Source organism: Mesocricetus auratus, unplaced genomic scaffold (assembly GCF_017639785.1).
Source record: "Mesocricetus auratus isolate SY011 unplaced genomic scaffold, BCM_Maur_2.0 Super-Scaffold_100009, whole genome shotgun sequence".
Lineage (NCBI taxonomy): Eukaryota > Metazoa > Chordata > Mammalia > Rodentia > Cricetidae > Mesocricetus > Mesocricetus auratus.
In genome coordinates this window covers 10,217,120-10,232,713 of record NW_024429193.1, presented here as the reverse complement: position 1 = coordinate 10,232,713, position 15,594 = coordinate 10,217,120, and positions in this window count along the sequence as shown.

The window sequence follows — 15,594 nt, the reverse complement described above, 5'->3', positions numbered from 1 at the left end:
GGATTTCTGTCTCTGCCACTAGCACAAATTCACCCGTTTGTAGGTTCACCCACCACCTGCGCCATCACCCCTGACTGTCTAAATATGAGTTCTAGGGTCCACACTCAGGTCCCCATGCTTGCAAAGGATGCTCTTTCCAGAACGAATCCCTTCCTCAGCCAAAATGAAAGTGCTTCTGCAATTACAGTCACCATCTTAGGGGGGCAGGAGCTCTATCCTGTAAAGGAAACCTGGGGACGTCTATGTTTCTTCAAGGTAAGGAGGGTTGTTGGCTGGCACTTCTTGCCAACTAATAACTCTGAATTCCATGCTCAGACAGATGCTACCGAGACACACATTTTAATTTTTTCCCTCATACACATCTCACTCTTCTAGGAATATTCACAAATTTAAGGGAGAAAGACATCTGAGAGTCTTCACATGTTCCTTCCACCCACTTAATCCAACTGGAAGAAGCCCAGACAGTTTGCCCTTCTCATAGAGAAGATGTGAGCTCCTGTGTGCACAGCGTAGGCCCCTGGTCTTAGCGCCAGTGTGTACTCTCTGTATGCACAGTCTAGGGCTCCCCAGTCTTAACACCAGTCAACTTGGGGTTATCAAGATGTACGTCAGCACTGCGGGATCAGAGTTTCCCTACCTGGGTTCTCCATACCTTGCAGTTATGCCTCTGATACGTTCCTTATCTGGATCCATGTATTATCTGGGACAGTTCACTTCTCCAAGATCTGGCCTGCACACGGGCAGGTGATGGAGAGGAAGAGTAGAGGTGACTTTTCCTGATTACATTTCTCTGAAAATAACAGGAGGTTGGATGAAGTCCCTCACAGATGGGCTAGACCTGGCACCCGGTTCTGGGCCCTTCCGGAGGCAGGTGTAACATGCTCTTCAACTGACTGACAGCCTCCAGTGAGTCTCCCAAAGACCAGGCCTTCAGGAGGTTTCACGGAAGTGCAGTCAGACACGGCACTTGGAGGTGGACCAGGCTAGGGCAATGCGCTTGGTTCTGGGTTGGGCGGGGAGGCACATAGAACGAGCTCTTTGTCGTTTGAACTCTCTCTGCGTCTTGGCTGCTGAACAGAAGGACGTAACAAATTATCCATAAGATATATTCGTGATCATCTGATAACCAAAAACGGGAATCAGGCCGCTGATCACATTAAACTTCTGCTGCCTTGGCAAAGACTGTTCAGTTAACCTTGAAAACACCCTTGATCCTTTGGTAGCTCACAGAAACACTCCGCGTTTCCTGTCCAGCACTGCGTCTGCTCCCTGTTTCCTTCGTTGCTCTCTCTTCCCCTTCTGCCCCAGCCATTGTCGTTTGCTCCTTCGCTCAGCCTTCTTCTGTCAACGCATGCTTTCTTCAGAGTTCGGTCCCCATCCTGGGAGCCGTGAAAGGCCTTCTGTCCCCAGCAATCCCACCGTGGCTTCATGTGCTAGACAGGCGCCCGCGGGTTCCTGACCAGGAGGAACCCGTGCTCAGAATTAAACTGTATCCAGCAACAAAATGAGCCTTCAGCACCGTTTCTTCATACTGCTCTCTAAAAATCAAGGGAAATAAACAATCTCCTGCAACTATTTTTTTCCAAAAGATAAGAACATGCCCCAACTAATCAATCACACAGCCAGCCTTTTTCCTGTTGCTTTCAAGCAATATTTCTTCATGCCAACTTTTCTTTGGCTTCCTTGGGAAGGGTGGAAATTAGTGACTGCCAAGCACCGACATTGTTTCAAGCTCTGGGAGCAAATTTCCTTGTACCACACACACACCACATTTAAAATACATATATATATGTATATATATATATGTATACATATATACATATATATGTATGTATATGTATATATATTGTATATGCATGTGTGTATTTTATATATTTTACAATTTATATATATATATGTATATATGCATATATATATAACTTACCTCCTAAAGAACCTAAACGAAGTCTTTATCTGTCTAATTCTTTACTTTCTTAAAAGCAGAATTGAAATGAACTGTTTTATGCCCTAAATGACTTGAAATCCCAACAATGCATTTCTTGGCATTCTCAGCATGCCCAATTCTCAGCATGCCCATGGGGGTGAGCTGCATTTCTAAGAGGAAGATTATTTTACATATTCAGTATCAGGTACATTTCAGCATTTTGATATTTTTCTACACTGGCTTGAGAAAGCTATTTATTACAACAAAGTCACTTCGCCAGTAAATATTTATAGGCAGTTTTATTTCCAGTTTAGGATTTGAGTATCGTATCTTACGATACCTACAAAAGGCATTGTTGATTTGCTATTTTAGCTTTTGATAGAGAACATGTTTATGGCCTGGTGGTGGGAGGTTTCTTCTTTAATAATTTACAAAATTACCTACAGTAAACATTTTCACCTGTTCTTTGTTTCCTTAGTGCCACAAAATTGGAATTACATATAAAAGCCTTTCCTCCAGGAGATTTATATCTACCAGAGACAGAAAATCTCCACTTAAATTTTTATGAAACATCAAAATTACAGCCGGGCTTTAGCAAAACAACAGAAAGGAGCCTTCATTGGACGAAGAGTATTTCCAATATTTGAAGACATCATTCTTTATCTCCCGTTTAATCTTTATTTTCCTGTGGCAGCTTCTTGTTTTGGTTCTATCGATCCCCTTGTGTGGATGTGCTGTGGGCTCATTTGTGTCTTCATTACAGAAGGTTCTGAGTCCCAACCGCAGGGGCTAACGCTAGACACAGGGCCTGCTTCTCAAACGCTGGGGCTTTTCTAATAGAACTTGACATTGTTCCATTCAGGATGGATGGCCAGTCCCTGTCTCTTCCCTAGGACTGGCCACCACATGCTTGTAAGAGGGTGATGTGAGAACAACTTGGTGGCCCCAAGTGAGAAACCCAAAGAGAAACAGAGACAGAGTGCCCTTCATAGCAATTTGGATTTTAAATCTCTCTTTATTGGATTATGTTTTAATAAAGGGTTTATGTAACACCCACAGAGCCATTATCAATTAATTACCCATGGAAATTTAAGGAATGTTATACAGTAGTAGTTATAATACTCAGGGCATTAGACATATGTTACATAAAAGATGCAGTCACCTTGAAATTATGCTGGTAAGGCTGCCTTGTTCCTATAGAATATTATACATTCCAGTGTGAAAACTGAGTTTAAAACCTCTCAGGAGATGAAGGTGGCTTGTTCCAGTTGGTTTAAAGTAGGCTTATGAGTGCTTACAGTTAGCTCAGCAGAATTTCTAGACATTGCACTCAGTATCTGAACAACTTTAAGTTCTTCAGCCACACTAGCTTCTATGGGCTGACGCTGTGTGTAGCCGAGAGCAAGCAGGCCTCATAGTCGGGGCATTGGTTGGTCTCATGCGTCCATTGAGTTACTCTGGCCTTGGCTGTGTCCTGGGGACTTGAGAACACCGGCACCTGGATTCAGGGTTCAGAGAGAATGGCAAGTCAGTGGCAAATTGATCCTCAGGTCTGACAAACAGAGATAAGGAGAGTGGAAAGCCCTAGCTCCAGGATGATGGTATCACGCTACGAGAAAAGCAGAGAAAGAGACCAAGTTCAGTAAGAGAGAAAGGACAAAAGGATGCAGACGACAGAGGACAGCAGGCATTTTCAGCTCAAAATAATATTGTCACTTTGAGGGATGAAAGCCCATCTTGCTTGTGGAGAGTTTACATATCACTGTGTGTATTATTTCTAAAGCCACCAGAAACATAAAATCACACCTACCCCTGTCAGCTTGAAGAACCCAGGGAGCTGTGTAAGGTGTCATTAATACTATAATCTAAAGTATCAGAAAATCAAAGTTATTACTTTAGGACATTATACTACATTGATATTTAGAAAAAACCCTCCATAATTATAATTTAATTTAAAAATGCCAGAAACCCATTTAACTATTCATTAAAATAATTTGAACAAAATCTATGTTTAAAAAATTCACCCAATATTTCACTACCTTCTAAACAAAAACAACTGATGAATTCATTCATCCGTCACTCTTCATTTCTGATGTATCTGTTTCCAGGGAGTCACTGAAGAGGACACTGAAACAGATAACTCAGCCATGACCCTTCTTCAGTGATGGCAAGACCAGGAAGAGATAAGCTACCAACATTCCAGGTTGACAGTGACCTTCCAGGAAGCCACACACATCTACAAGTGCCGAAGTGTACGAGAAAACAAACAAACAAACAAATCAAACACTGGGAAAAGAAGGGTGCTGAGCACTGATTGGCTGACATTGCAGTGTCACAAGACAAGAAAAATGATGCTCTAATGAGGTGGTTCCAGGGTCAAAGCCCAGTTCCCAAGACTGCTTATGAAAGGCAACTGTGCTTTAGGTTGGACTTCATTTCAAGTATCCACAGCATATTAGGACTCAGGAGACTTCTTCTTCACATGCCTGGGAGCCAAACTTTTCCCTGAAGGACCAAGTGACTGTAATATGAATATTAACAACTCTGTGGAACTGTAAAGTGTGGTAGAGTTTGCGTGACAAGCTTTTCATCAAGGTCTAATTTTCCTTGTCGCAGTTTTGGGCATTCATTGCTGTCAAAAAGTAGCTTCAATGAAAATTTAGCTAAGTACTTATGACTAGTTTTGAAATGAACTATGGCTGATGTATGAAATGTGAAAGATCAGCACATGAGACTGGAAATAATCTGCTGAACTCGGTGACTTGATGATGGAGGCTCAGAATTGCAGTTTCACAGTCAGATTTGTTGCCATGTGACAATAAATCTCTGGTGATTAACAGTGCACTCAAGCCTCTGGGAAAAGTAAAGGTACCTGGGAGTCAGGAAGCAAGGGTTATAATCTTTGTCTTACCACTCACAACAGTTTGATTTACCAAGATGGGTGTGGTAATACTGTCTATAATCCTAAAACCTAATGTCTGGGTCTTAATAGAGATAAAGAGTTACCTAGAGAGACAGGTAGATGATAAACAATAGATAAATGATAGAGAGTAGACACATAGGATACAGGTAGTCATGCAGATGATAGAGAAGGATTCATGATAGGTAGGTAGGTAGGTAGATAGATAGATAGATGATAGTTGTTTAATTACATGGTTAATCAAACACATGATTGTGGAGGTGAAAAGATCCCATGAAGACATCTGGAAAAAGGAACCCTTGAATGGTGGAAGAATGCTCAGCTCAACTACAATGGCCTGCAAGTCAAGATAGTAAGAACGGCTGAGCTCAATTACAATGGTCTACAAGTCAAGATAGTAAGAATGGCTCAGCTCAACTACAATGGTCTACAAGTCAAGATAGTAAGAACGGCTGAGCTCAATTACAATGGCCTGCAAGTCAAGATAGTAAGAATGGCTGAGCTCATTACAATGGCCTGCAAGTCAAGATAGTAAGGGCTACAAATTAAAATGTGAACTAGAAAGGCTGACATCCAAAGGCAGAAGAGATACGTGTTCTGATATCCGAGGGCAGGAGAAGGGTATCTCAGCTGCAGAGACAGAGAGTACGTCATCATTTTTATTTGATGTTCTTCTATTCAGTTCCCATGATTGTTGAACGTTGACACCTCCCACCGTGATAGAGCTTCCTCACTCACCGACTCTAGAAAACCCTCACAGGCAGTGCCATGATGACAACTTCACCAAATCTCTAGGCATGGTTCAGTTAATCCTGTCGACAACCTTCAAACACCCATTGCAATATTGAGGAACATGATTGCTCCAAACTTTTTCAAATGTCAATTTTAAAAATGCAAAATTTGACCAGACTCCCTAAAAACTGTTTAGTTTGGTGATGGGGGAATGTCCTTCTGTGTACTGTTAATATATGTTTCTCTGACTAGTTGATGAATAAAACACTGATTGTCCAATAGCCAGGCAGGAAGTATAGGTGGGGCTACCAGACCAAGAGAATTCTGAGGAGAGGACACAGAGAGGAGCCACCTGAGAGATGCCATGTAGCCACCAAAGGAATAAAAGGTCCCATCATTCTCCAGCAAACCAATACCATGTGAAAATACTTTGATTAATAGGAATGGGTTAATAATTAAGAGAGAGCTAGGTAATAAGAAGCCTGAGCCATCTGCCAAAGAGTTCATAATTAACATAAGCCTCTGTGTGTTTATTTGGGACTAGAAGGGCACTGAGACTAGGTGGAACAGAAACCCCATCTACATTGTGGGTTATCCTTCAGCTGATTTCATTGTGTCTTGTCTTGGATACAAGTGGCTTGTCGTTTCTTGCCAGTTGCCCAGCACAGAAAGACAAGGAATTGACAAAAGAATTGAGTGTGTGCCTGATGCTAAGCTGGAGAGTGGCTGAGACACCCTGAGCTGTGACACATAATATGCATTTGGATGATGAAAACAAAGATTAATGCTTATACCAAGATGGAAATTAGAGGAAGTCAGAAATGAAGCACAGTTTAACAGACAATGGATTTGGACACCAAAGAAACTCAGAGATTCTGGCAGCTTGATTTAGCCAGTTTCATGCCTATCTTTGAATAATTTTCAATGTTGAACTTATGGCTAGTTATTATATAGTAAATCTTAAAGCTTTTTTTTAAATAGCTTTAAATACTACTTTTAATTACAGGAAATATAAATAAATATGTTGCTGGTTTGTTTCAGCCTCTGCTCCTTTATTCTCTACTTGAAAAGGCTTGCTGACTTTGCAGCTTTGTGGGGAATCTCTTGTTGTTTGAGAAAAAGTCTCATTATGTAATCCAGGCTGGCAATGGATTTTTAAAAGAATTTTTAAAGCATTTTTAACATGTTATTTTAAGTTCGTGTGTGTTTTGCCTTATGCATGTATATGCACCATGTGCATGCAATATTTACGGAAGTCAGAAGACATCTTTGGATACCTTATTTGTCTGAGATTTGATTTCAATATGTAGGCCAGGCTAGCTTCAAATAGCCTCGGTCTCTCAAATACTGGGCCAGGTATGTGGCATCTCACCTTTCCTGGCTTGTACTCTGCTGTCACCCCATGACCTTCTCCTTGTATGCGTGTGCCTCTGGCCTATGCATGTCTTATCGCATGCTTTACCTTGCTGTTGTGGTTTGATTGTAAAGCATCTCTTCACACTCACACATTGGAACACTTGGTCCTCACCTGCACTACTCTTAAGTGGTAACACCCTATCGTAAAGGCAGATGGCAGGGAGTAAGCCTTGAAGGTTGCACCAAATTTGTTTCTAGCTTGCTTGATCAACTTTCTGCCTGCTGTGATGTGAACAAGCAGACTGATGATCCCACCACTTCAGTCAGCACTGTTCCCACCGCCTTGCTTTCCCCACCACGACGAGCTGTAGCCTTGAGACTATGGCCAAAGTAAGCCCATCCTCCCTTATGCCTGGTGTTTCTGTCAGGAAGATGCATAAATTGACGAATACGGGCACCCTGGCTTTTTCTAGATTTAGGCCCACTTGGATATTCCAGGATGATCTCATTGAAGATTTCAAACAACATCTGCAAAAGCTCTCTCAAGGTAACTCATTTTTGAAGGTTCTTGGGGGGGTTAGGATGTAGACATCCCTTCAGAAGAGATATTTCTGAGCCCACTGCAGTCACCAGGCAATGCTCTCCACGCATGCAGAGACCATCATTGACTGGTCATTGGCCCCAAATAGGGTCTCAAGCTTTCTCCACCATTGACTCATGGCAAGGTCCCAGTCACAGTGACCTTGCCACTACAAGACCAATCTCTGAGAAATGTCACCTTAACTTATTCCTTCCTTTGTCTTGTTGAAGAAGACCTAATGTCATATTGCTGGAGCATCAATTACTCTGGCTTCTTTTGGCTCTTTCTATGTAGCTGTTTTATCAAGTGTCTTAGGTCCGTTTTTATTGCCATGAGAATTTATATAACAAAACATTTTACTTGGGACTCACCATCCTAGACTCCATAGCCATCCTAGTGGACAGCATGGTGGCAGTCATGATACTGGAGCAGTTGATGAGAGCTCATGATTCTGATCCACAAGCATGAGCTGGGAGGGTTGGAGGAGAGAATCCAGTAACTGGGAATGGCATGGGCTTTTGAATCCTCAAAGCCAGCACCCCCAGAGACAGACGTCCTCCAACGAGGCCATAGCTCGAAACTTCCCAATCATTTCCACCAATCAGAGCACAGTCAAGTATGCCAGGGTATGGAGAGCATCCTCATTTAAGCCACTGCACAGCAGACATATACTTCTCATATGAGGCCTCCATCAACAATGATGACCACAATGCTGTTAGATCCCTTCCCCCGCTTTGTCCCCTGCCTTGAAAACAACTTTCTCCTTTTATCTGGCTGAAGCAGCACAGTGTTTTAAGAACTTTTGTTTCTTAGAAATCTGGAGTTCAGTCACAAACCAGAAGGCCCCATTATTTGGGTTCTTTCCAGAGTTATCATTATCACCTCATCTTCAAATAATGGACAAGCCTAGAGAGGAAGAACTACTTATTAAGTAAGCCTAGCAGTTCAGAGTTTGGAGTTTTTATGAGTTCGAAATAAGCATGTGTATGTGTGTTCTTCAACTCCAGAAGACATGGCTACTTTTTCCCTTGCATACCAGGGCACTTTTGAAGGCAGCCTCTATTTTTTAAGAACAAATGCCTTAGACAGAAGCAGAGGAGTCTTTATCTGTCACGGTAAGACAGATTCACTCTTTTCACTTTTATCCTGCTCCCTTACCTAATCTTTGCCAGTTCAGTGACCTATCCAAGCTAAGAATTAATCTCCATGCTAGGGTCTGTCCATATCCTCAAATGGGAGGGTACCAACGCTGATTCTGTAGAATGGACATCTCCTGGCCTCCACCCTGAGTTCCTACTTTTTTAATAACATTTTTTAAGTTTGCTTATTATGTATACAGTGTTCTGTCTGCATGTATGTCCAAAGGCTAGAAGGGGGCACCAGATCTCATTACAGATGGTTGTGAGCAACCATGTGGTTGCTGGGAATTGAACTCAGGATCTCTGGAAGAGCAGTCAGTGCTCTTAACCACTGAGTCATCTCTCCAGCCCCCAGTTCATGCTATTTTGTATCTTTTTGCTTTAATGAAGCTACAACTGTTAAACTTTCCTGAGTTCTGGAAACTTTTTTAGGTGAATTACTGAACCTGGGGGGATTGGTGATAACGCCTGAAATTGTAAACGTCTGATCAGAAGCTTGTGCCTGGAAAAGGAAAGGTTCTGTGGAACACTGGGCTCTTCACCTGTGGAACCTAGTCATCTCCACACACTTGGGGGTCAAAGACCACAGCAACCTGAAACGCATGCTTCCGTGACTATATTTAATAGGTGCCTATTGTTGTCTGAGTCCTTTTGTCTCTAGTTAACACAGACTAAATAAGTAAAAGCCATCATTTTGCTATCACAATTTGGGAAAATGTAATTCCAAAATTGGCTTAACAACATGTTCCTTATAGAGGACGTGTTCCTGTAAGAAGAAGTATTTTTCCTTTACAGTTTTCTTTCTTGGTTTCTCCTCAGTGAGGACGCCTCAGAGTGTCATCGTGTACACTTTCTTCCCGCTGACATCATCATCTTTGATACTGACATCTTCTGCCTACTTTGTATGGAGATCAGAGGAATACATGCAGGAGTTGTTTTCCATGATGTGGATCCAGAGATCTGAACTCCGACCCTCAGGCTTTCTGGGTAAACACTATGGCCCTCTGGTCCATCTAGCATGCTGTCTACTTAAGAGGCACCATGGTTCTCTAGGGAGTTTCCCACCTCAAGATCCTTATGTCCATCGCATTTGCGCATCAGTGAGCATACGCCCAGGTTTGGGATGTGGACATAGGCTTGTTGGGAACCATTGCTCTGCATACCACAAATAGCCTTACCAATGGAAGGAGACTCAAAGTAGTGGCCTCCGTGAGGCTCTTGTTCAAAGCTGAATTTGCATTTTTGAAATCCTTTCAAAAGAACCAAGTATATTTTGCTAAATATAATTGCTTTCTGTCTACACAGTCCTTTCCTGTTAAAATTTAATTATTACTACCCTTAGGGTTGCCTTTCTTTAATTTTTTCCCTTTTTATTTCCTCTTACATACCTATTATTATTAACCCAGATCTCTTACATTGAAAGTTTATATCTGAGAATAGAGAATAGAATTCTAAATTCTATTGCTAACTTCATTATTTTCCTTCTTAAAATGGCATCTGATCTTAATGCCCTCGGTTTTTTTTTTTTTTTGCATTAGCTATACAGCAGCTTAGAAAGCAGATGAATGGATGAGTAGAAGAATTGCTATGTTCTGAGTCACAAGTTGGTGTCAGCAGTTAACTGCTTGAATATTACTGGAGAAGTCAGTCTGTCTAAAGCACAGTTTCTTTGTCTATCTCAGGAAAATAACAGCAATGCTAGTTTTCTTGTGGTATTGTTACAGTATGCTAATTAGAGTTCCATGAAGATGAACCTGACAGCAGTGGGCCTGGAATGAATTAAGCCTTCTCCACTGTCATTACCACTGTTCACCTGGAATGAGGCCTACTGGCTTTCATGGGAAGCAACCGGCCCAAGATCAAGATTTCATCTGTTCTACTCTAAGGCCCCAAATGTCCTGAAAAAAGTAGGCCAGATGCCAGGTGGGTTGCAAATGACCGTTCCTCGTTATTTAGTCTTTCTTGGTTTTGTTTTTGAAAGAAGGTCTCATGAGGCCCCCCAAAATGGCTGTAGAGCTGCCCTTGCCCTTGAGATCCTGATCTCCAGCTTCTACATCCTGAATCACAGTTCTATAGCTGTCCTCGTCAGACCCAGATTGTTTGGGGTCTTTGGAGACAAGAACTTGCTGGGTAACCCAGGCTGTCCTAGAACTGACAATCTTCTTGCCTCTCTCCAAGTTCTATGACTGTAGAAGTGTACCCAGGCAATACCTACCAGCTAGTTTTTAGAACCTGTGCAAGCAAGTATTCTTTACTTTGTCTGTGGTTAAAGTGATGAAACAGGAGAGAGGGAGAGTTTCTCCTGATCTTCACTCGTTTCTTTGAAGTTCAGTTCATTCTGCTCTGAAGTCAGCATCTTTTCCTCTCTCTTATCTATAATTCCTACAAGGAAAGAAGCAGTGTTGGTCCCACTGACCCTGTTTCTTCAGCACCTGGCAGAACAGGGCACACTCATGGATAGCTTGCTAATATTTAATGAGTAAACTAATAAGGTCGTTTGACCTTTTTCTTGACCTCCATTGTTATTTCTCCCCCGTAACTGTAGTAATAATTTAAGGGCCAGCACAATGGTTTATCAAGAGTATGCTGCACTTTTCATAAGGGTTTTGGCATCCTGGGGACTGGACCTTGGGCCTTGCCAAAGCTAAGGAAGTACTTCACCACCGGGCTACAGCCCAATCCCTATTATTGCCTGATCACCCCACCACACTTACTGTCAAGAGCTTTAAAATTCCTCCAGTTTTCTTATTTACCTAGAACTTAATTTGCACTAGACTTTTTCATCACCTTTTACCCCTATTAAATATGCTCTGAAACTCCCCAGGGCAAACAGTGTGTCACATTCTTGCTCTGTGCTGTGTGCCTGGCACTGTAGGCAGTGGGAGACACCTTTTGTCCTGCTCACCCTTTTGCAGATTCTGTGTACTTCACGAGAACCTTGAGCAACATGTCCGTGATCAGTTAGTAGCTTTGCTATATTGACTGAATTGTTCAACACGATGTCTTCTTTTGAACAAATGACTGATTGGTATGCTTGCATTGATCACACAGATTGTAAATGCAACCTCCCGCTTGCACTTTAAAACTCCAAAGTGTGTGTATGTGTGATGCCTGTTGCTTGGCAACCTGCGGCATTCTAGGGTCATGTGTTATAGACTTCCTGCCTCAAGTTTTTGGACTTGACAATGTTTCCTAAAACAACTCCCCAAGGTATGAAGTTAAGGGTTGGATTTTTAAAGCAAATAGCAAACTGTGCTAATGGGAGTTGGTAAGGAATTTAATTATTCTCCCAATGGCCAAAGGCAATGATGTATCACACTAATCCTTCCTTTCCTTTGTCTTTGCTTCATAGCAGGAGCTAAAAGTAAGATGACGTCCTACTCCCCAATATGTCTGCAAAGGTGTCCAAAACAGCATCTCTCTACTGACTTTAGTGAAGATGGTCTTTCTCCTGTTGCTACTAAACCCCATGCACAGAAGCACACAGCACACAGAAACAAAGAAGTCAAGCTCTGATTCCAAAGTTACCTTAGGAATCATCTTTAAATTTGAAGATTTCCCCCCCTCGATGATTTCTTTTCTGCATTGTTGATGGTTCTTGACAGTCTTCTAAGGACATTGGATTTTATTGACATAATTTATCAACATTCTCAAATTTTTTGAAATTTCTGAAAATAGCAAGATTTTTTTTACATAGAGTTGTTCCATTTCTAGCATGGAAAGAAAAAAAGATCTGGAAATAAAAAGCTGCAACTTTATAACAGGTCCATGTCAACCTACTGTTGGGCCACATCTCAATAAAACAAACTAAAGGCTAAGATATTATGGCTGGCAGACATGTCTAAGACACTTAACTCATGAACCATCCTATTTCTGCAACACACAGTATTGTAAGGCGTCAGTATTTTTGGTCCTTGGAATGTCATGGTTGACTAGAAGCTGAGGTTTCCAGTACCTCAGGAGAGTATTCTTTCCAGCCCACAACATGATCAACATAAAAGGACTGAGATATAGCTTCTACTGAACACATGCAGATCTCATCTCATGTAATATCCAAAACTTTTCAAGTCAGACCATTAGGAATGTGTTCCAATGTCCCATGATTGGGACAGTTAGCATTTAGTCGGGAAAGAGCACAAATTCCTGGGGTGTTTCCTGATGGATGGGCCAGAGTCAATGCCTCTGTGTCACTTCCCAATACAGACAGAGTGAGAGGCGTCATCATCTGAGGCCTCCCACAGCGTGAGCCCTCTTAGCACACCATAACTTAGGTAAAGCTCAACGCTAAACTACTGAAGCACCGGAAATCCGCAGAAATGAAAACTTCCCCTGAATTTGATATCTTATAAAGCCCATAGTATTGGATGTAAAACCTTGTTTTAAAACTAGGAGATTTTGTGTGGAAAAGAGGAAAGGAAGAAGGAAACGGAGAGGGAGGTGAAAGAAAAGTCTGGGGATGCTAGAAAGAGAGAGCTAAAGGAAATGAACCCGGACGTGCTTTAACAAAACGCGGGAATGAACACCGGCCATCCGGGTTGCAACCGTTTCTTTTCTCTAACGCTTATCTCAGTTTACTTTCTGTTTGACTACGTAGAGCGTGTAAGCGAGACATGAACTTGACAGAGAAGTATTCTACACATAAACACCCATTCTGCCAGATTCCCTACAAGAGATTTTAGTAAGCTATACAAGGTCATTTACTTGTCTCAAACATGATTAAGAGGGCAGATGTGGTAGTACACGCCTCTAATCCCATCCCTTGGAAGACAAAGGTGATCTCTGGAAGTTCAAGGCCATCATGATCCACATAGCAAGGTCTAGATTATCCTGGGCTACATAGTGAGACACCGTCACAAAAACAAAAAAAACAAACAAACTACTGTTTTTGCTTCTTTTTAATGAAAAGTAACTGACAAATGAATCTGGACTTTACGTTTCCTTGATATTTATTTTATTAATGATATTAATGTATTAACTTGTGTCATTAATCTCTCCGGACGTATTGACTTTGTGTGTTAGATAAAAAGCGAGAGCTCAACTGCCGTTCAAGCAGTAAGAGAAGCAGGGGAATTGTTTCTTTGTGGGGAGACCAACTTCATAGCTCAGGATGCTACCAGGGCCTGAGGGAGTGAATAAAAAATGAATTGAGGCATTTTGCCTTTTTTTTTTTGTCTGTTTCTTCTTTTGTTTGGATGGATTGCACCAGTTTTTTCCATCTCTTCTATCTTAGTTCAGTAACTTGAAATTTTGATTGTGGCTGATGAGTAAAAACAGTTTAAAAGAAAGAGCATTGAGCACCCAGGCATCTGGAGTGGGTGCCTGTCCCTGGGTCTTCTAACTCTGCTTGAGGGGCTGTGGGAAGGCAAACTGAGGCCTCTGTTGTGTTTTACTCCTGTCGGTAAAGCAGGGATGAGACTGTCTTCCTTGCTAAAGAGGACAGAGGGTTATCATTGTGGAAAACTATGTGTTAACCCATCCCCTCCACTGTCTACAAGGCCTTGAGCTTTCAACACAGAAGGGACACAGTGACTTTTCACCATGTGGCACCACTGAACTCTTATAAATATGATCTTACGTGGTCTCAGGAAGAGGAGAACTTTCTGTTGAAAACTGTGGGTGTTACTTCCCATCTCCTGTGGATTATCTATGCACATGAGGCCCCTAAGCTTTAAGAGAAACACGTAAAGTTAAATAAGTCAGACTTGAAAAGACAACTACCATGTGTTCTTTCTTATAGGAAAACCCACGTGTAGATTTATAAATGCATATACCATATGTGCATACAGACGTCCATATATAAATCATAAACATATTATACACACATGCTTACACACACATATACACACTCATGCATACACACATATGTACATACAAACAAACATACACACACAAAACCATGTACATATATACACACATACATGCACATATACGTACATACACATGCATACATATATATATACATACTGTGGTGGTTTGAATAGGAATGGCCCCCATAGATCCATAGGTTTGAATGCTTGATCACCAGGGAGTGACTCTTTTGGGAGGTCTGGCCTTGTTGGAGTAAGTCTGGCCTCTTTGGAAGAACTGTGTCACTGGGGGATGTGGCCTTTGAGGTTTCAAACGCTTAAGCCAGGCCCAGTGGCCCACTCTCCTTCCTGCTGATGTGGATGTGGAACTCTCAGCTCCTTCTCCAGCACGGCGCTGGCTTGAATGCAACCATGCTTCCAGCTATGATGATAATGGACCACAGCTTTGAACAGTAAGCCAGCCCAGACTAAATGTTTTCCCTTATAAGAGTTATCATAGACATGGTGTCCCTTCACAGCAATGGAAATCCTAACTAAGACACACACATGCCCGCACACAAGGACGTGCGGACATACTCAGGACATGAAAACAGGAAGGTGACTGAAAGGGGAGGATGAGAAGGGGGAGGGGGACAACAAAGAGTGTAGAGGCTGTGTGACCCAAGAGCAGAAGCAGGGACTGTTTGGGAGGAAGAAGGGGACCAGCAGGAGGGCGACAGCCAGAGAGAGTGGAGGAAAGACAAATAAAACAAAAATACAATTGTAGGCCTGTGTTCCAGTGCCTGCAGATCGCCTGGGAACTTCATAGAGCTCCCAATCCAGGTGGGAGCCAAGCACCCAGACTCCACGTCTTCTCTCCTACCAAAGAGACCAGGAAACCAGAGGAGCCAGGGAGACCAGGGGAGTAGCTGTTCCGGATCAGGTACAACAGGACCCAGCATAGGGTCCAGGGGACCAGGCAGGAGGCTAAGTGCCCCAGATTTCTGTTCTTCTTCTCCACCCATGGGACCAGCATTTGGACAAGGAATAGAAGAACCACCAGATTATTGGACTTGCTATCACCCACCAAAAGGGAACTCTGGTCCCCAGACCAGTAAGGGGCTCTTTCTGCACCCACTAGAAGAAGAGATGGGAAA